Source organism: Rhagoletis pomonella, unplaced genomic scaffold (assembly GCF_013731165.1).
Source record: "Rhagoletis pomonella isolate Grant_MI unplaced genomic scaffold, Rhpom_1.0 Rhpom_scaffold_00004, whole genome shotgun sequence".
NCBI classification, from domain to species: Eukaryota; Metazoa; Arthropoda; class Insecta; order Diptera; family Tephritidae; genus Rhagoletis; species Rhagoletis pomonella.
The window spans coordinates 32,580,022-32,598,276 of NW_023458558.1; the positions used below are offsets into that span (position 1 = coordinate 32,580,022).

Genomic DNA, 18,255 nt, shown 5'->3' on the forward strand with positions numbered 1-18,255 from the left:
AGATCCCATATAAAGTTCCAGTAAATGTTGCTCTACGCAATTCCCGATCCCGCAAAGTGACAAACTGTTGATAGATTTGATAAAATGACAAATTTATCATTTTGATAAATGAACTGTCAAACTTTGTATGGAAATCTATTTAACCAAAGTTTAACACTTAATCCGACGATTTTGGTGGATAAACGAATAAATTTCAGCAAAATTCAAGCCTGCCAGACTGTCAGGTGTTCGATTTTGCTAAAAAAAACATAAAAAGCAAATTAGCACAATGAACGAGGTGAGAAGAGACGTAACTAGCAAGATAAGTTACGTAATAAAAAATATTGTGCAATTATTTATGAAAGTGCGTTCATGAGAGCATACGGATAAAGCAATAAATTTATCCCTTTATCATTTTCGATGAAGATCCTTGTTTTGGATAACATGATACCAAATTCGTTTTTTTGCATGCATTAAAAACTAGCGAAAGAGCAGATAACTATTAAAGGAATATTAGTTGAAAGCCTGAAATAATGTGTAATAGTTTTCAAATTTAGCAACTGTTAGGTCCGATTTCAGTTGGCCTACTTATGTAGAGATTTTTGATTAACTTCCACTATTCATTTTCATATCGTACATTTCTGTGTTTGTATGGAAAAGTAGCTTATGTCGAAAGGTATAAATCGGCATTCGCAGCATACGATTGCGAATGACTCACCGGCGCTGAGCCGTTGAAAAACTTTTGGCAAATAAACGTGCAAGAAATAGTTCCGATACTAGCAAGTCAATATTCTTGTTAAGTCTCATCCAAAAATTCCTTGTCGTTTAAAGAATAAAGGGAATGCCGTATTATACTAAAGCCAGCCTTTCGACATAAGCTACTTTTCCAAACGAGCACAGATTTAATCTGCACGTAAAAGGCCAATATTGGATATTTAAATATGAGATATGCAACCCTGTGTTTATACCAAACAACCAAGATTAATTGGTAGGTTGTTTAATCAATCCCACCAAAAAACAATCAGCTGTTCAGCAGAAAATGTAAACAAACAAGCAAATGCAACAACAATTTCACGAAACAAGCAGCAGTGCTGCCAATTGTATAGCATATTTAAACAAAGTTGATCTGAAACCCAACGAAAGCTAAATGGCATTTAAACAATAATCCACAATTAAACTTAAGTGCCGTTTAAACATTCTCAAATGAATTGGCCCTTAGACTATAAAATCCTTACTTTTGACGACCAAACTCAGCCTTAGAGAGCCTTGTCTTACTTACTTGCTTACTTTTTATTTCTACAACCAATTTACCAAGCTCAGGAAGAAACAAACAGTAACTCCAGGCATTTTTATTAAGACCCGTTAAATAAGTTGCTTAATTTTAACGGGATTTGTAAAAATTTTTGAAAGATTTTTTTAAAACTTTTTTTTTGGGGCGCGGCAACACTAAATGTATCCACGTTGCATATTGATAGAGTATTCCACCGCACAAAGTATCTTGGATCAAAGTGAGAACAGCAAAAGAAACCCTGCAGAATATCTGACTAGCTCAGAACTATCGTAGAACAAGACCGTTTTGCCGGCAGTGCTAGTTCTACCTCAATGTCATGTCATTGGCGGTGGCAATTGTCGCCCAGTGAACTACTTTGCCACTAGTTTTTAACCGGTTCCGTTTTGAACAGATTTTTTATAAGAAAACGTTTCCCGCCTTTTCTTTTCCTTTACAGAATCCATGTTTGTTACATATTTATAAAAAAAAAAATTGTATGTGGAACCCAACAATTTAAATTCATTAAATATGAAAACTCACAGCTGCCTCCACTGAGTGAGAATTTCTACATTTAAAGCTTAAATAGATGGCACCGTTGATCCGGACTAACTTGGACTTAACTTGAACTGCAGTTAATTCCCGAGATGATCCGGATCAACGCTGCCGTCTGTTTATGCTTTTACACCGCAAGTTTCCACTATCCCGAACAGCAGACAGATCTGAAGTATGTAGTTCTGATTCAGCGCTTCGCCAGACTGTCTCTAAATTTTACTGCAGGGAATATACAACTATATATGTACATATGCATGTGTGTAATTCAAGAGTATAAAAACACTACCACAATAAGCACTAGGAGCGCAACTGAGAGAATGTCGTATGCGCATGAAAAGCAGCGAGTGCTTGATGTGCTTTCGGGCTTATGGAAGAATCATAAAACGGCTGCTTTTCGTTGCGACGTTAACTCGCCATCACTTTCGATTTAATCGCATTCGTAAGCGTACGTTTCTATCAGTTTCTGGTTGTTAGTATATACCTACATAGTTCAATATTTCTTACATCTAGAATACACAATTTTCCATTAAACAAGTAGATGTATCTGCATATATAGCTAGCTTACCTACTATATTTATGCATACATTCTACATACTGTAGTTATGTGCTTACAAGCGCTATACTATATTACTGTTTGGTGTGGTGTATAAAGCATTTTTATGTGATAAATTATTTTTCTTCTAATAACGATTTATGATGCTAAAGGCTGGCAGTAAAGCAAAGTGAAGTGGTTTGGAGCATTCATTGAAGCTAAAAGTCAATTGAGAATAAAAGCAGAAAAATTAACAAGAAGAAATAATCAAACGAATACTGTGTAGAAATATATGAAGCGGTGACACAAAAGTGTGCTTTTATATCTTAAAGATTTATGTACTAAAAAAAATTGGCTCGAAACAAGACAAACAGCTGTGAAGTAGAATTCAGTGGTAAAAAGAGAACAAAAGAATGTTTATCCATGTGCATACATACATATTTATGTATATGGAAGTGTATTGTAAGCGAAACATCAGAATTAGTTTAAAAAGTTAGACGAATAGCTACACCGCACTACAAGCCAACAACAATATACAAAATTATATGTAATACATTTGCTTATGTATGTGTATGTACATACTTATATACGTACATACATATGTAGTATGTGTAGTTTAAAATTTCATACCGCGCTTTAATGAAATTGCGCTCAATCTAAATACATTTGTCTGTGAACTCCGTTGAAGCAATCAATTTACTTACAAATTTTTAGTGGGCCGGTTGGTCTGCTGGTCAGTGTTGCCAATTGGTGCTTTTGGAGCTAGATTTAGCTCTTTATTTACTATTTAACTCAGGGATGGAATTTCAAAATGTGCCAATTCGTCTTCAAAAATAGTGCCGAAAAGATGAAACTGCCACAAAATTAAATTTTGTTGATGCGTTTTAAGAACAATGTATTTTTAGAAATAATATTTTTAAAATACACTGAAGTAATATAATAATTATTAATTAACTACATTATTACAGTAAAAAACTTTTATAAAGGATTCCTTATATGTATAAATTATTGGTATAATTACACGATATTCAAATTACGGAGGGGAAATACACCTGGCATTTTTACACATATAAATGTATATATGTATGTACCTATCTGACATCTGCAGCGGGTGCATGATTTTCGTGTATACTCGATCATCTAACAAAACCCGTTTTGCATCGTTCTCTGTATACGAGCAGAAGTATTGTTCGTTATCGACTGAGTTCAAGACGAACATGTTGGCCACAACACCCGATTGCTTTTCATACATACTTGATTGGGTTCGGGTGCTTTGCAGCTCAATATACCCGGGTGTTCGAGTTTCAACCCGAGTGTGCACAAAATTTTCTTGATTGGCTTATGACGTTTTTGTTTGTACAAAAAATGTTGCCTTCTCATCGCGGTGTTCTTAGTTTTTGTGCGTAGAGGGTAAAGAGAAGGTTGAATTTTTCGGTAGTTTGTTTAAGTGTACATTTAACCATTTCTTATATTTTTGCTCATACAAAATGCGGCATCACGACGCCTACATCCATTTAGGTATAAATGTGTGTAGATCGGCAATGCCCAAGCCCTATACACTCGGAGCACATTTATTTTTTGTAAACGGATTTATGTACCTACATAGTTTTAGGCTGTGTTCTAATATATACACACACAGCTTTCCACGCGAAACTATACGAAATAGATGCAAACACATTTTTGTCTACTTCGCTTCTAATTTTTTCATTGCGTATGCACAAGCACAAAGCAACAACATTTTCGTATGCTTTGTGGGAACATATTGGCGCCAGTTACCTTCAGCGTAAATTTCTTTGTTGTCCTGCATTTTATCGCAATGTTCGGGTGTCCGTTTCATTGTTACACAAATTTTCGGGTTAGCTGCGGGTGTCCGAGTGTGGTGTTCGCTTGTGCTCAATTTATAGCGAGGGTGATCGAACAGACTCGTTGGTAACCAAAGCAGCTGTCGGGTATGCATCTCGATCGAACACATAGTAGCCGAGTGTGGCGTTCGCTTGTGCTTGATTTTTAGTGAGTGTGATCAAAAAGGCTCGATCATACTCAAAGCTGTTCTCTGGTACCTATATGCGAAATGGCAGTGAGACATTTTGACCAGTTTCGCCTATTCTGTTCATTGATTATTTTTCGATGGATTTTATATAAAAATCTAGTTCATAATTTAATAAACACAATATATGTATGTATAACAATCGGTATTTCAAACTTAAAAAAAAAAAAATTATAAAAGCTCAGCAAGAGATTCCAAGTTTTCAATTTTATGCATTTTCTTCCATATAAAGTTAGTTCGAATTTTTTTTAATGGACGAGAATGTATGACACCGTCAAAAAAATATCAAAAATCCTTGGGTATTGCAGAAACTTGCTCTGCTTAGGGCCGGTTACTCAATGTCTGGTTAACACTAATCTGCGGTTAAACATCGTTATCGACGACTTCGACTCCATGCATATAACAGGGAGTCGGTAACGTCGATAACTAGGTTTAACCGAAGATTAGTGTTAACCAGACATTGAGTAACCGGCCCTTAGAATCTCTCTAACCTGAATTAAAGACTTGTTGTTGCGAAAACTTACTTTTCGTACTGCCTATTCACAATAAATTCAGCGGTTTGCAAATATTTCTCACGGCCCTTATTTTAATTGTTTAGTGCTTTTAATTTTCTTTTTTTATATTTTTTTAATCTATGTATAATGTAGTATGTGATTTTTTTTTTGTATGGTGGCATTTTATTCTAAATTTCTGTATTTTATGATTGTTCGCAAACAGGATGAATTGTGCCGAAAGTGCCTCTGTGAATGGAAGTGCCAAAAATGGCACTATTGTGCCTACTTTTCCATCACTGATTTAGCTCCGAAAATTGGGTTTAGCTCCTAGCTCTTTTTTTAGTTCTTTTCAAATTTATCTAGGTAGCACTTTTTTAGCTCTAAAAAGTTTTAGTTGTCTTTGGTATATATAAGCCAAAACTTAAGCGTTGATCATGAATCATGATTCATGATTCAATTATACAAGGTTCGATAAACTGACAGTTGTCTCTCTCGCACCGCTCCCTTTGCAGTGGCACCGTGTTGCTTCTTTGCAAATTTACTTGAAAAAAAGAGTATATGCATATGAAGCACACTTAACTGATGAAAGCATAAATTGGTTTTAGATCGGATGTTCACATAAGCCTCAGTAGTTTTATTTTAATTTTGAGTCCCTTTGCAATTTTCATACATCTAAATAGCACATAAATTACGTAATTCACGTAGATATATTAATATTTCGTTCAATATTTAGTTTAAAATGACAGATTTCCTGCTAATACATTAGAATTTATAAAAGGAATTTCATACTAATTGCCTACTTTGCATACTTTTCTACTACCATTTTCGCAACAAAATTTTTACTAGCTGAAATTAGCAGGAGAGCCAAAAAAAAGAAGAGCGTAAGCACGAGAGAGAGCTGCTAGTTTCTGCTAGTTTTTTGGGTTAAGAAACGCTTTTCAGCAGAAATTAGTGATACTTTGTGATAATTATCTGTTAAGAAACAAAGCTTTTATCTAACCTTGTATTATTGAATCATGAGCGCTAATAAAATGGATCTAGGTTAAAGAACTCAAAAATTAATTACTAATTTTACCTTTAAGGAGAGCTGGAAGTAAAACTTTCCAGAAAAATTTTGCGAACAAATTTTTCAATTCAAATATCTGAAATTACAGACTTTAACAGTTTGTAAAGTGATTTGTTTTGGAACGAATTTCCGTCATCCCTTGTCAAGTTTAGTTTGCAAACAAACCGGTTTCGGCGTTGTGCAATCTTCAGTGTCACTTTTCGCTTGTAAAGTATTTTAATTTCACTGTTATATGTGCCATAGCAACGAAAAAAATAAATAAAATATTTTTTCAGCACTTAAACTTATAAAATTTGTGTTTTTTTTTAAATTAAAATTGCCGAAAATGTAAAAAACAACCTTACGTCAATAAATGCTCAACCTTAACAAACATATATAGCTCTTCATTTTAACTACTATTAGTATTAGCTCGTTTTAGCTCTCTTTTTCGACCGTTTTAGCTCCAAACGAAATTTTCTCTGGCAACACTGCTGCTGGTCACTTATTGAGCGATCAATGAATGATTTGTTACTATGTACATGTTATTATATTATTATGTACATACATAAGTACATAAGACAGTATGTAAGTAATATATGAACGAACACACACTCTCATACATACATATGCATGTACATACATGCATTAGGATGCCTAACAAAAAAAAAATTTTCCGCGATCCCAGTGAATTATAAAATGTGGACTTTTTTCTGGCTCTCAAATTATTCTTCTCAAATCGTGAGCTGAACCGGTGAAAATACATCTAAAAATCTCATTTGGTAAATTTTTAAAAATTTTTCGCAATTTATAGGTGTCATCATTTTTGACCTTCTTATGCACATTATAGCTGATTTTCTAACCGGAATTTTTTTTCCAAAAAATTTACCCACTTCTAGTCACGGCGATTCTAGGTACGTTGGTAATAAAGTCAAAATATTCATATTTCACGGGGCTATTGCATATTTCACGGGGCTTATGAGATGTTTTAATGGTCACTTGAGTAACTTTTTACCACCTTTTTCCCCCTATTAGCTAGGCCTTCTCTTAAAACATATTGGCTAAACTACAAACTATACTTTCAGGGTAATCGGAAATGTAGAGAACTCTTAAAAATGGTAAATAAATCATTTTTTCCCTTTACAAATTTTTGCCGAATTTTGTAAGATGAAATATAGTGTACACGCGTCCGGAAAAAATTAATAAAGCAATGGAAGTAATGTTGCGATGTAAAGAATTTTTTCCGAGCTTTCTTTCAGAAAGCGTACCGAATTTTTTACACTTTTGAAAGGTTTTGGAAACTTTGTTGGGTGCTTGAAAGATCGGCATACAAGTTCTTGTATTGTATTGTATTGTATTTTCGTTTCGACAACTTTTTAATAAATTTATTATGTAAACTTATACGACTCCGTTATTTCTTCAGCGATTTTGATTTTCAACGGTGGCATCGAAAATAAATTTTCTTCGTATTGTCAAAAAATCAGCCCATTCAAATCCTACAATTTGTCAGCGAAAAAGTGTGTCTAGAAGTTTTAGGACCTAAATGAGTTAATTTATTAATATAAAAAAATTTAAAGAGAGAGAGAGGCATTGATGTTCTTACAAGGAAAATCGGGTAAGAAATTTATAAGTTACTTACATTTTATATAGTAACTTTCGTTACTAAAATGTGTCAAATTGAATTAAAAGTTTAATTTGAACCTGATAGCAGAATTAAAAAATGCGAGCCTTTTATAAGGTCTCTTTGTTGAGTGCACTAGATTATCCTAGTGCATGATTCAATAATACAAGGTTCGATAAACTGACAGTTGTCTCTCTCGCACCGCTCCCTTAGCAGTGGCACCGTGTTGCTTCTTTGCAAATTTACATGGAAACAGTGTAGCTTTGGTGTGAAATAAAAGTATAAGCTTTTGTGCAATATGTTTATTTGTATATGCATATGAAGCATATTTAACTGATGAAAACCTAAGCATTGGATGTTTACATCAATCTCATAGTAGTCTTATTTTATTTATTTTGAGTCATTTTGCAGTTTTTATACGGCTAAATAGCATATAAATTACGTAATTCACGTAGATATATCAATATTACGTTCAACATTTCGTTTAAAATGTCAGATTTCCTGCAAATACATTAGAATTTACAAAAGGAGTTTCACTACTAATTGCCTACTTTGCGTACTTTTCTACTACCATTTTCGAAACAAGGGATTGCATTCTTGCCCTTTCTCTGTCCTTCGTAAATGCAACCTTTTGTAAGGGAGTGTCAAACCGCAGCTGTCAATAATTATCTAACCTTGTATTATTGAATCATGATCATAGTGTAGGAAAAGCGTTCGATGAGGGTTTTTCTTGCCCCATACTCGAATAATTTCTTGCAATAAATGCCAGATGTTGTTCTGCACTGCACGGTTCTGCACTTTTAATACATTCATCGAACAGGCCTATAGTTATTATCAGGGAACGGATTTTATGGAAATTGCCTTTTTTTCTGCTAAAGAGATAGAGTATATTCGAATAAGAATATCCACGATTTAGCTTTCCCTCATTCCATATATACACATTTGATGTTGCTGTTTTTAAGATATTTGCCTTTTTTTGCCTTTTCTACCTTTAAAAAAGTGATTATAGCATTTACATTTTTTTAAGATTAAAAAATATACACATTGCCCATGCGGCTTATAGAAGCGTAGAGACCTCTTCCCAAATTGGTGTTGGAAAAATTCAAAGCCGTTTTCTCAGCTAACGAAGGCTTGGAGACAATAAGGGGTGTTGATAGAATTATAAAGGGCGAGGAAAACGCCCTTATTTCTGATAATATGAACGTTTCAAACGTTCCATATTTAAATTGGGCTCCACTTCTATCAACTTACGTCGAGCGCACATTTAGTACATTCAAGGCTTTTCTTCGCGAAAATCGAATGAAAATGCTGCCAGAAAACTTAAAATGCATCTTGTGGTTCAATGTTACTACAACTATACAGATTAAAGTTTTATGAGTTAGAAACCCGAAAGGATAAAATAGTCAAAGGTTCAAAGTACAAATTTTTCATATAATGAAACTAGTTCATAGTTTTTCTCTTTTTACTTGTAGTATAAATGTATTTTTTGATTGTTCTTCGTATTTTCTGTCTTTTAGGTACCTTATTTTGCTTTTTTTTTTGCCTTTTCCTGCCTTTTTTGCTATTTTGTTTTGCCTTTTTTGCCTTTTTTGCAACACCTAGTGTCTTTTCCTGCCTTTTTCGCTATTTTATTTTGCCTTTCCCAGCCTATTTCGTTATTTTATTTTGCCTTTTTTATAGGTTTTTAGGTCCTAAAAATCCGTTCCCTGGTTATCATATTATTCTATTTTTTCTTTGTTCGAAAAAAGGAGGTTTCACCGCGCTCTAAAACCCTGATTATGGCAACTTAACTTAACTTAATGGAACGTTAAACTTAGGAAATCAAAATGAAACAGATTCGACGTGACATTAAGTTACGTTAAGTTTCGGCTGTTCAATTATAAGCAAAATCCATTTAAGAGAATCTTTAAGTGAGAGCCAGTAAGTTACGTTAAGTTGCCATAATCAGACCATAACTCGTGAATAACGCTGAAATTAGCATAAACTAGTATTTGCGTGGATTAGGGATGTTTCAAATGTTATATTCGCAATCGCGAAGGTTAGGAATAACATTAACAAAGCTATAATCAACTTAAGTCATCGTTTTTATATCTTAAATTTTTTTTTAAATTATTAAAATATTGAATGAGTGCTTAACCTATACTGTGTTTAATCTAGTAGTCAAAGTTCAAAAGGGGCATATTATATTTCAAATGAAGTAATTTCGCTGCCTTTTCTCCCATGAGGCGATTACTTAGAGGCTCGTATATAAGGACGGCTGCACTGAACGATTGCCGTATTTTAGTTTAGTTTTCCATCAATCGAGAGGACTTTCACGGTGATGAGCTCGTTTTTCTTTTTGAAAGGCCTTCAATTGACCTTTAATTTCACATTTTTTAATGTCTCCAGATTCTAAATCCGACCCTCACTTTCACTGGAGGAATCTCAAATTATTTCTAGGTTGCATATAAGACTTTTAGCAGTACTTGTTCAAGGCCTATCAATGTTGCTTGATATACTACTTAACCGTTTAGTGCCTGAAGCTTCAGGCCGGTTATTGTCCGCACCCTGGTTAGACAGACTTAGAGCCATTTCAACAATATTAGAGTGGACTGTGTGCGTATGTACACATTTGCATTCGCATAACATTCGTGCCATTTGAAATGGACAAATTTTCTTAATTAGTTTTGGGGCAGGAGAACCAATTTTTCATTGGATGGAGAGTGAGGCAATCTAATGTACATACATACATGTGTACATACACACATATGTACATATGAGATATACTTACTAGTGAGTACCTTAACTCAGTTGGGCTGCACTTATGGCTTGTGTGTGTGACTTTACTAAGCCGACAGCTTGGGCTAAATTAGGTGCATGGTTTGATGGCTTGTAGGTCGCCTTAAAAGTGTGAAGGGAGAGGTCTTCGCGAATCGTAGGCATTGGGTCAGTCCGTTAGTCAGTTTGCTGCGCTCATATGAGCACTCCTGCTCTGTTACATACGCATGTGTTTGTGTAACCGCCCTGCGGCGGAACTAGTGAATTCACCAGTTTTCTGGAGTCGAATACCGGTACCTCGCTAATCTACCACCGATGCTTTCTACTGTCGTATTTAACATAGACTTGTCCTAGCAGGTGACAATTGACTCCCGCTGCGTAACTTATTGCCTGTAAAAGTACCCGTTTTTTTCTCGTTGGACTTCACAGATACTTTTTCATCATTAAAAAAAAAGTATAGTACCATCGTATAGCCCGTACAAAAATCTATAGAAATCATAGTTTTCAAATTATTTTTCCCATTTTCTGTCTGCTTCCTAGCTAGTCGAAAATTAGCTTGTTTTGCACCGCTCAAGGCGCTGGAACGCATGACGTGAATTGCCCCATTTATATAAACATATTTTAAAAGAAACCAAAATAATTTAAAAAGTAGTAGCTATGTACTACATATGTATTGTTTTATTTTGGTACTTATCAGTCCCATATTTGCGTAGTGGTTACACGACGGAAACAGAACATGGATAAGTATTCAAAATTTAATATTTGTATTTAAATGATAAAATTCTTTTATATAATAAGGGAGCACTATTATATTAAAACGACCAATAACCTTTAGAAGGTGCAATATGTAGCCAATACAAGGGCGTAACCAGGTAGGGGCAGGGGGGTGCGTTTTTTCAAAATTTTTTTGCGATGTTGCTTTGCCCAGGGCTTGAACCCAGGTGCTGCGAAGTGGAAGCGCGCACTGTTCACCATTACACCACAGCGGCCGTCGTAATATACTATGTTATTGCAACTAATAATGTAACTAGTACGAAAGCGACAATTGTAACCGACCCCGCTGCAGGGCAATGAGCAATCTTGCGTTCGAATGTTTGTGTGTACATACATACATATCTGTACCTGCATGCATGTGCCTAAGATTTTAAAATTAAAAAAGCACCAACATTCAACTCAAATTGACAACACACAACCACTGTGTTGCTGAGCTGGATAACAAAAAGATAGCCGGTCAGTCGGTGGAGCATTCTGATGGCAACCTGCATTGCAAAGTGAGGAGGGTGAAGAGGAGTAGTGTTGCGTTAGTGGGAGAGCGCCAACAAGGTACCCTGAAGGAAAGATTGGTCCAATTGCTCGAAAAATATAGTCGTAGGTATAGTAGTAGTGTAACCAGGACAAAGATAGTCTAAAAATTTAAAGCAATGTAATGTAAAATGGGTGAATTGTACTAAAAGTGGTCCGAATGTAATGCATAAGGTGTGAGTTTTGTTCTCTCTTGTTTGATATGTAGGCACTTAGCCAACGAATTTTCATGTGCAGCGTTGGCATGTAGAGAGAGTATCCACTTAGAAAATCTGAGAAACCCGGTTCGAATCGCATCTGGCAAAAGTTTTACTTTATTTATTTTTTATCTAAAATTGGTTATAATGTAATGCAGAAGCGGAAAGTTGGTCCGAGCCTAGGACATTCAATGTTAATTGTAAATAGAATTTTACATGTTCTTGGACTAAACTTTGGACTTCTTACAATCACTTGTGGTGTGCTGTAAGTCTTTGCCGAGATCCTACAGGGGTATCACATATCCATGCAAGTGCAAGCAAACGCATACATATGTACATATGTATATGCGTATACGAATTGACTGTTTTGCTCGCAGCACAAATTTTCGTTTCAATGCCAAGCGCTAAAATGTGCCCACGAAAGCACATTTTATTATGAAATATGTGTGTATGTGCTTGTGTGTTGGAGTGGTTGTGTTCATTTGTATGCGCAAGTCTTGGACAACCCAGTAGGAAATTTGGTCATATATGACTTTTAGAACGTATACAAAGATGCATACGAGCGCTTGTACGCAAGTCTGCATTCATAAAAAAAACTATGGTTTCATTTAAGCGCTTCGTTTAATAGATGTCAATTAATCGGACGAATGCTAGAAAACACTCCAAAGACAGTGCACTGATCATGTTTGCGCTCTTAGTCTGAGCTTAAAACATTGTTCTTTGAATTACCGATATGTATATAGGTACATGGATGTATGACTTTCCTAGGACATCGTCGTGAAAAAAAGATGCATCCTGGAATGTATAGCGCCTAAGGCCGATATATTTATGGGTACATGACATTACCGAATGGGAAGCCTTACATGAACCTACTATGAACATATGTAAAGCATTTTCAGTTTAAATGAAACCATTTTCAAATTAAGTGAAACTTTTTTCAAATTAAATGAAACCTTTTTCAGGTTCAATGAAACTTTATTCAAATTAGATGAAACTTTTTTCAAATTAAATGAAACATTCTTAAAAGGAAGTTTCTTTTAATTTGAATAAAGTTTCATTGAATCTGAAGAAGGTTTCGTTTAATTTTAAGAAGGTTTCGCTTTATTTGAAAAAAGTTTCATTTAATTTGAAAATGGTTTCGCTTGACCTGAAAAAGGTTTCATTTAATTTGAAAAAAGTTTCATTTAAACTTAAATTGCTATAAATATCTATGTAAGTATGTGTGGAATTATGTTTCTATGTACGCTTTGTTACCGGTGACGTTTTGGCCTTTAAAAATTGCTGTCCACCAAGTCATACATTTGCATTCACATTTAAGGGATTTACAATAGTGTCGTAAGTGTCGTATTGTTGTATGTCGTAAACTTTGAAAGGTTAAATAAATGTTTAGAGAATTTAAAGCCACAGCTAACTATTCTTTAAAACAGCGAAAATTCATAATATTTATGACTTTGATGGTACTTAGTGAGCCCCCTTAATATATTTTTTAAGCGTTTAAAGTTTACGACATATGTACAACAATACGACGCTTAAGATACCTTTGTGAATACCTCAATTGTATACGCATACGTAGTACATACTCATATTAAAGGGTGATTAAAAAAAACGCAGATTTTGTTTTATAAATAAAATACAACTAAATTTGTTTGAATAAACCTTTTTTATTTCATCATTTTGCATGACTTGTTGGTATATCTTTTAGAGAAAGAAATCCAATGGTGTTAAATCGCAAGAGCTCGGCGGACATTTGACCTTATTGTTTCGTGAGATAATGCGTCCAGGGAACTTCGTTCGCAATAGGGTCATTGTTTTATGCGCTGTGTGGCAAGTGGCATCGCCCTGTTGAAATCACATATTGTCTAAGTCCAAAGTATGGAAGACGTATGACGAAGAAGTATGGTACGACGACTCCGCCATCCCAAAAACCATACAAAACAGTGATTCGTTGTAGGTGAATAGGTTTTTCTTGTATTTTCATAACCCCAAATGTGGCAGTTTTGCTTGTTAATGTGTCTTGCAGAACGACCAATTGCATAAAACGCTTGGAGCACTTTCAACTGAGTGCTGCCCCATGACTAAGTTTGGTAAAGCTTGTAGTACAAATTGTCTGAAAAAAAATTAACATATCAGAAATAAGTTCTGGCAAAAATCTGCACCACCTTTGAATCACCCTATACATGCATATGTACTTATATACGATATTTGCGGCGGGCTTATCATTATTATTACTTTTGTTGCAGCTGAGTAAATCAGTCAAAAATTTACATATCTTCAAACTAAAATAAGCACGTACACTTGTGGTCAGCTGATTAAAAAAAGTGAAATTTTGACCAGTTTTGCCTATTTTTCTTTTGTCTATTTACTGTTTTTATAAAAGGCATATCACATAACCAGCGCCACATAAATCCACATTTAAACTTCTTACAAAAATTATAAAAATTCAACAAACTTTAACAATTGCGCCCAAAAATTTTAAAGTTTTTATTAAAATTTTGTATAAAAACTTCAGGTATGCAGTCTTAGAGCCTATTAAATTTTAGTACATAGGTTGATGTGCATTTTTTAACCGCTAGAAAATCGCGTTGATTTTTAATAATTTTTTACAAAAAATCATAAACAAAAGAAAAATAGGCAAAACTGGTCAATATGTCACTTAATCAGCTGACCACAAGGGTATGTATGAGTATACACCAGGGTGGTCCAGTGAAGTCGAAATTGTATTGCTCTCACCCCTACGATTGTTCTATGTCGAAAAAAAGTATACCTCTATTTTTTTTTTAAATCAAAAGAAATTTTTTTTTCGAAATTTTTCAAAATTATTCGATATGCAAATATCTGTGCAGCAATAGGCAAATAATAGGAAATATGAATATGTTTATGCTAAGGTGGTCCAAAAATACTGGTGAAAAAAGTTGTTTTTTCCCCATGCAAAATACATGGACAACTTTGGGCGTTTGGAGCGACCTCTAAATATGTTTTAATTTTAAAATAAGAAAATAGAACAATCCTAGGGGGTGAGAGCATAAAAATTCCGGCTTTACTTTTTCACGTGTATTTTTGGACCACCCTAGCATACACATATTCATATTTCTTATTATTTACCTATTGCTGCACAGATATTTGCATATCGATTAATTTTGAAAAATTTCGAAAAGGATGCTCCGAATAATTGGCGCATAATACGTATACATTGAAAAAACAAAACCAAAAGAAAATAAGTACATACATAAGTACAAGAAAAAAATTAAATAAATTGACAGTTTGTAATTGATACATATGTACATATGTAGGTACGAATGGATATACTCGTACATACAGACATAAAAACATGCATAGAAATGCAATTAAAACGCAGCACGACATTGGTGGCATAGCAATACCAGCAAGCATTTTAAATGCAACATTAAAAGATTTTCAACAACATACACGTGTACATACAAACAAGCTTTGCAAGTATGTGTAGTAGCATTCCTCAAACCTCAGGCTGCACTTTTCCAACCACGAAAACAAAGCCAAAACAAAAGAGAAGAACTAAATTGCTGTTAATTGATTTAAAGCTGCAGCGTGAAATCAATTTCCACTAGTAAAGCGTGTGGTAAATTTCAATGAAGAAAGGCATGACAAGTTTTTTTGGCTTCCTTAACTGAGGGTGTCCACATATGAATGAACAGACATACTTACATATCTGTGACTGTGTGTATATTAAGAACTGAGGAAATTTCAGTAGCTTCCTAAACGCCGCTACATTGACGCCAAAGCGCCAAAGCCCATACTTATTTACTGTGTATGAATGCACATATGTATGTACATATGTATGTATAGTTACAGTGGAATATGGCTTTGCATGGTTGGTCCTTTTCTAGTTGGGTCAATGGAAATCTGCGCGGCAGTGGGCTCTTCGCCTTGGCTGATTTATTTTTCAGTGCGGCACATGCGTACTACATAATGCTCAAAAGAAAAAATTCCAATGGTCAAATGTCATGCTGAGAGCTGAACAAATTTGCGGACAACACATGCACAGGCAAACAATTACTATGTACATACATATGTATGTATGTATTTGCAAATTCATAGTCGTATGAATGTTTCCAAGTACAAGCTTTCATAGATAAACGCAGCTTTTAGGGCACAATGGAACTTTAAAGATAGGCTATGAAATATTTTTTCTTAATTTAATAGAGGTTTGTAGTAAAATTCTTATCAACAAATACATAGTTTGGAAATTTGTCACCAGGAAACACATGCACATTAGTATGCGCCACTCTCTATACAAAAAAAAAACCATGCGTTTTTCCATCGGAACTATACAGTTTATTATATGCATATGTATTTACTAGCAAATGCCCGGCGTGCTTAAGTGCGCCTTAAAAGTGTTTTTGTGCTGTACCCGTATTGTCATATTTGACTTATTTTATCAATTTATTTTAATACATTTTTTAAAGCAGGTGGTAACCCTCCTAAAAAATATTTTCGGTAGTAAACTTTCCTAAACCTCTTCGGTTCGATACCCATATTGTTATATTCACGTAATCTTATCAATTAAAGTGAATTAAAATTTTCAAACAGGTGGCAGCCATCAACAAAAATAACTTAGGCTGCAAGCCTCCTTAAACCTCTTTCTTTTGGCAGTCATATTACAATATTAACTTTATCTTATAAATTTAATTAAACTGCAGTTTGAAAACAGGTGGCAACTATCTTATTTTTTTCTTTTTATATTTTAAGTTAGACCTCTAGCAATGCATCGGTGAGAACTGCATTTAATTCCATGCATTAGTGATGCGCGTACAAACATACAGACAGAAAGACAAAAATGCTAAAAAATGTTTATTTGGCTTCTGTTTCTCTAATAAAGACCCCTATAAATTTTTCTTCAATATCTATAATGTTCAGACGTCGGCCTGTTATAATTTAATTATATGTATAGATTAATGGCCTTATTTATAAAAAATTTAAAGAGCTCAATAATGTGACATTTTAATACAAATTTTCCATTTATAAAGCAGTAGAGATATTCTTTATTTTTTTGGGTGTAAGACTTTCAAAAAAAAAAATTATCTAATATTTACGTGAGCTCAACCGGTTTGCAAATACTTCCAAAAGTCGAGTTAAATTTTTTTTTACTAAAAATAGCACAGATGATAGAAAAGTTTAAGCTTAAATAAAAGGTCTGCATAAAAATGTTCTACCAACTGATCCAAAATATATGTATAAGGAGGTTCGATTCAGCTCACGTAAATATTAAGAGGCACATTAATAGTCAAAAAAATCGATTCATAATTTGCCATGGAATGTTCGCAAAAAAAGTGCAACTAACTTTAGTGTCGACTTTATTTTGACTATAAATAGGTCCACATATTTTTTCGAAATATTTTGCCGGAAGTCCTAAAATAGAATAGATTTTATAATTCCGCTGGAAAACCGTAACTTTTTTTGGTAAGGCACCCTAATGTACATACATATATGTGCCAATCTCACGCGTTGTTTTTTTTTGTGTAACATCCTTGTCTAGCCAGAAAAAAACGCAAAGCACTCATCTTCCATTTGTTTCAATCAATGGAGTTCCTGAAGTTGTAAGTCTAATAAATTTTTGTCTTAAAACTTTTATTTAGGCGATAAAGTACCGAAATTGCATTTTTTTTTGTCACTCGAAAAAGTCATAATTGTTTTTTAATAACTTTTGGAAGTTTTTAAAGTGAATGTTTATATTAGTGGCAATGGACGTTGGCACCAAATACAAAATATCTGTGAAGTTTCAAGAGTGTGCAACCAAATAAAAAAAACATGGCAGCATGCAGAATATCTGTCGCAGCCATTTTGAATTATTAAAATAATTTTAGATACTTCAAAACATTTAAGTTATTTAGCCTATTGCTTATATTGAATCTAACTTTATAATAAGGTGGAAACCCTCTGAAAAATATTTTCAAACCACACCCTCTTTCGTCTGACATCCATATCAGGATATACATACATTTCAATGTTCTGCCTTCATTTAAGTTGAACTTGCTTTTTGAAACAGGTGGCAACCCTCCTGCATATAATTAAGAAAGAAAGCCTTTTCAGATCCATTTCGATCGATACTCATAGTGTAATAATTGATTTAATTTAAAAATAATTTGAATTTAATTTTTTCATCAGGTGGCACATCTTTTTGCAAAAATAAGAAGTTATTGCAAATCCACAACCCAAACAAATCTTAAATCTAAAGAATAATCTCAATCTCATTCTTAATCTTAATCCTAAACATCATCTTCATCTTACCATTCTTCTTCAACCTTAATCTTGAATGAGACAAACCGGTTTCCGCGTTGTGCCGTCCACAGTGTCATTTTTCGTTCTTGAACTTCATTTTCACCTACACTTCCATATTCAACTTCATTTTCATCTGCCTTTCACCTTTATCTTCCTCCATTCTTCCTCTTCCTCTTCCTCTTCCTCTTCCTCTTCCTCTTCCTCTTC

At 34.1% G+C, this 18,255-nt stretch overlaps 1 protein-coding gene across 8 annotated transcripts in view; it reads left to right on the plus strand.

Annotated features, from left to right (window-relative positions):
- Nucleotides 1–2,138: 2,138 nt before the first annotated feature.
- The window catches only part of LOC118737481 (RNA-binding protein Nova-1), a 290,538-nt gene continuing 274,421 nt past the window's right edge, over nucleotides 2,139–18,255 (plus strand). For 2 of the 8 annotated variants that reach the window (XM_036468008.1, XM_036468018.1), the window contains exon 1: nucleotides 2,139–2,270. The gene's annotated coding sequence lies outside the window, so the exon portion shown is untranslated. The other 6 variants (XM_036468019.1, XM_036468020.1, XM_036468011.1 and 3 more) reach the window with 5 other exon arrangements.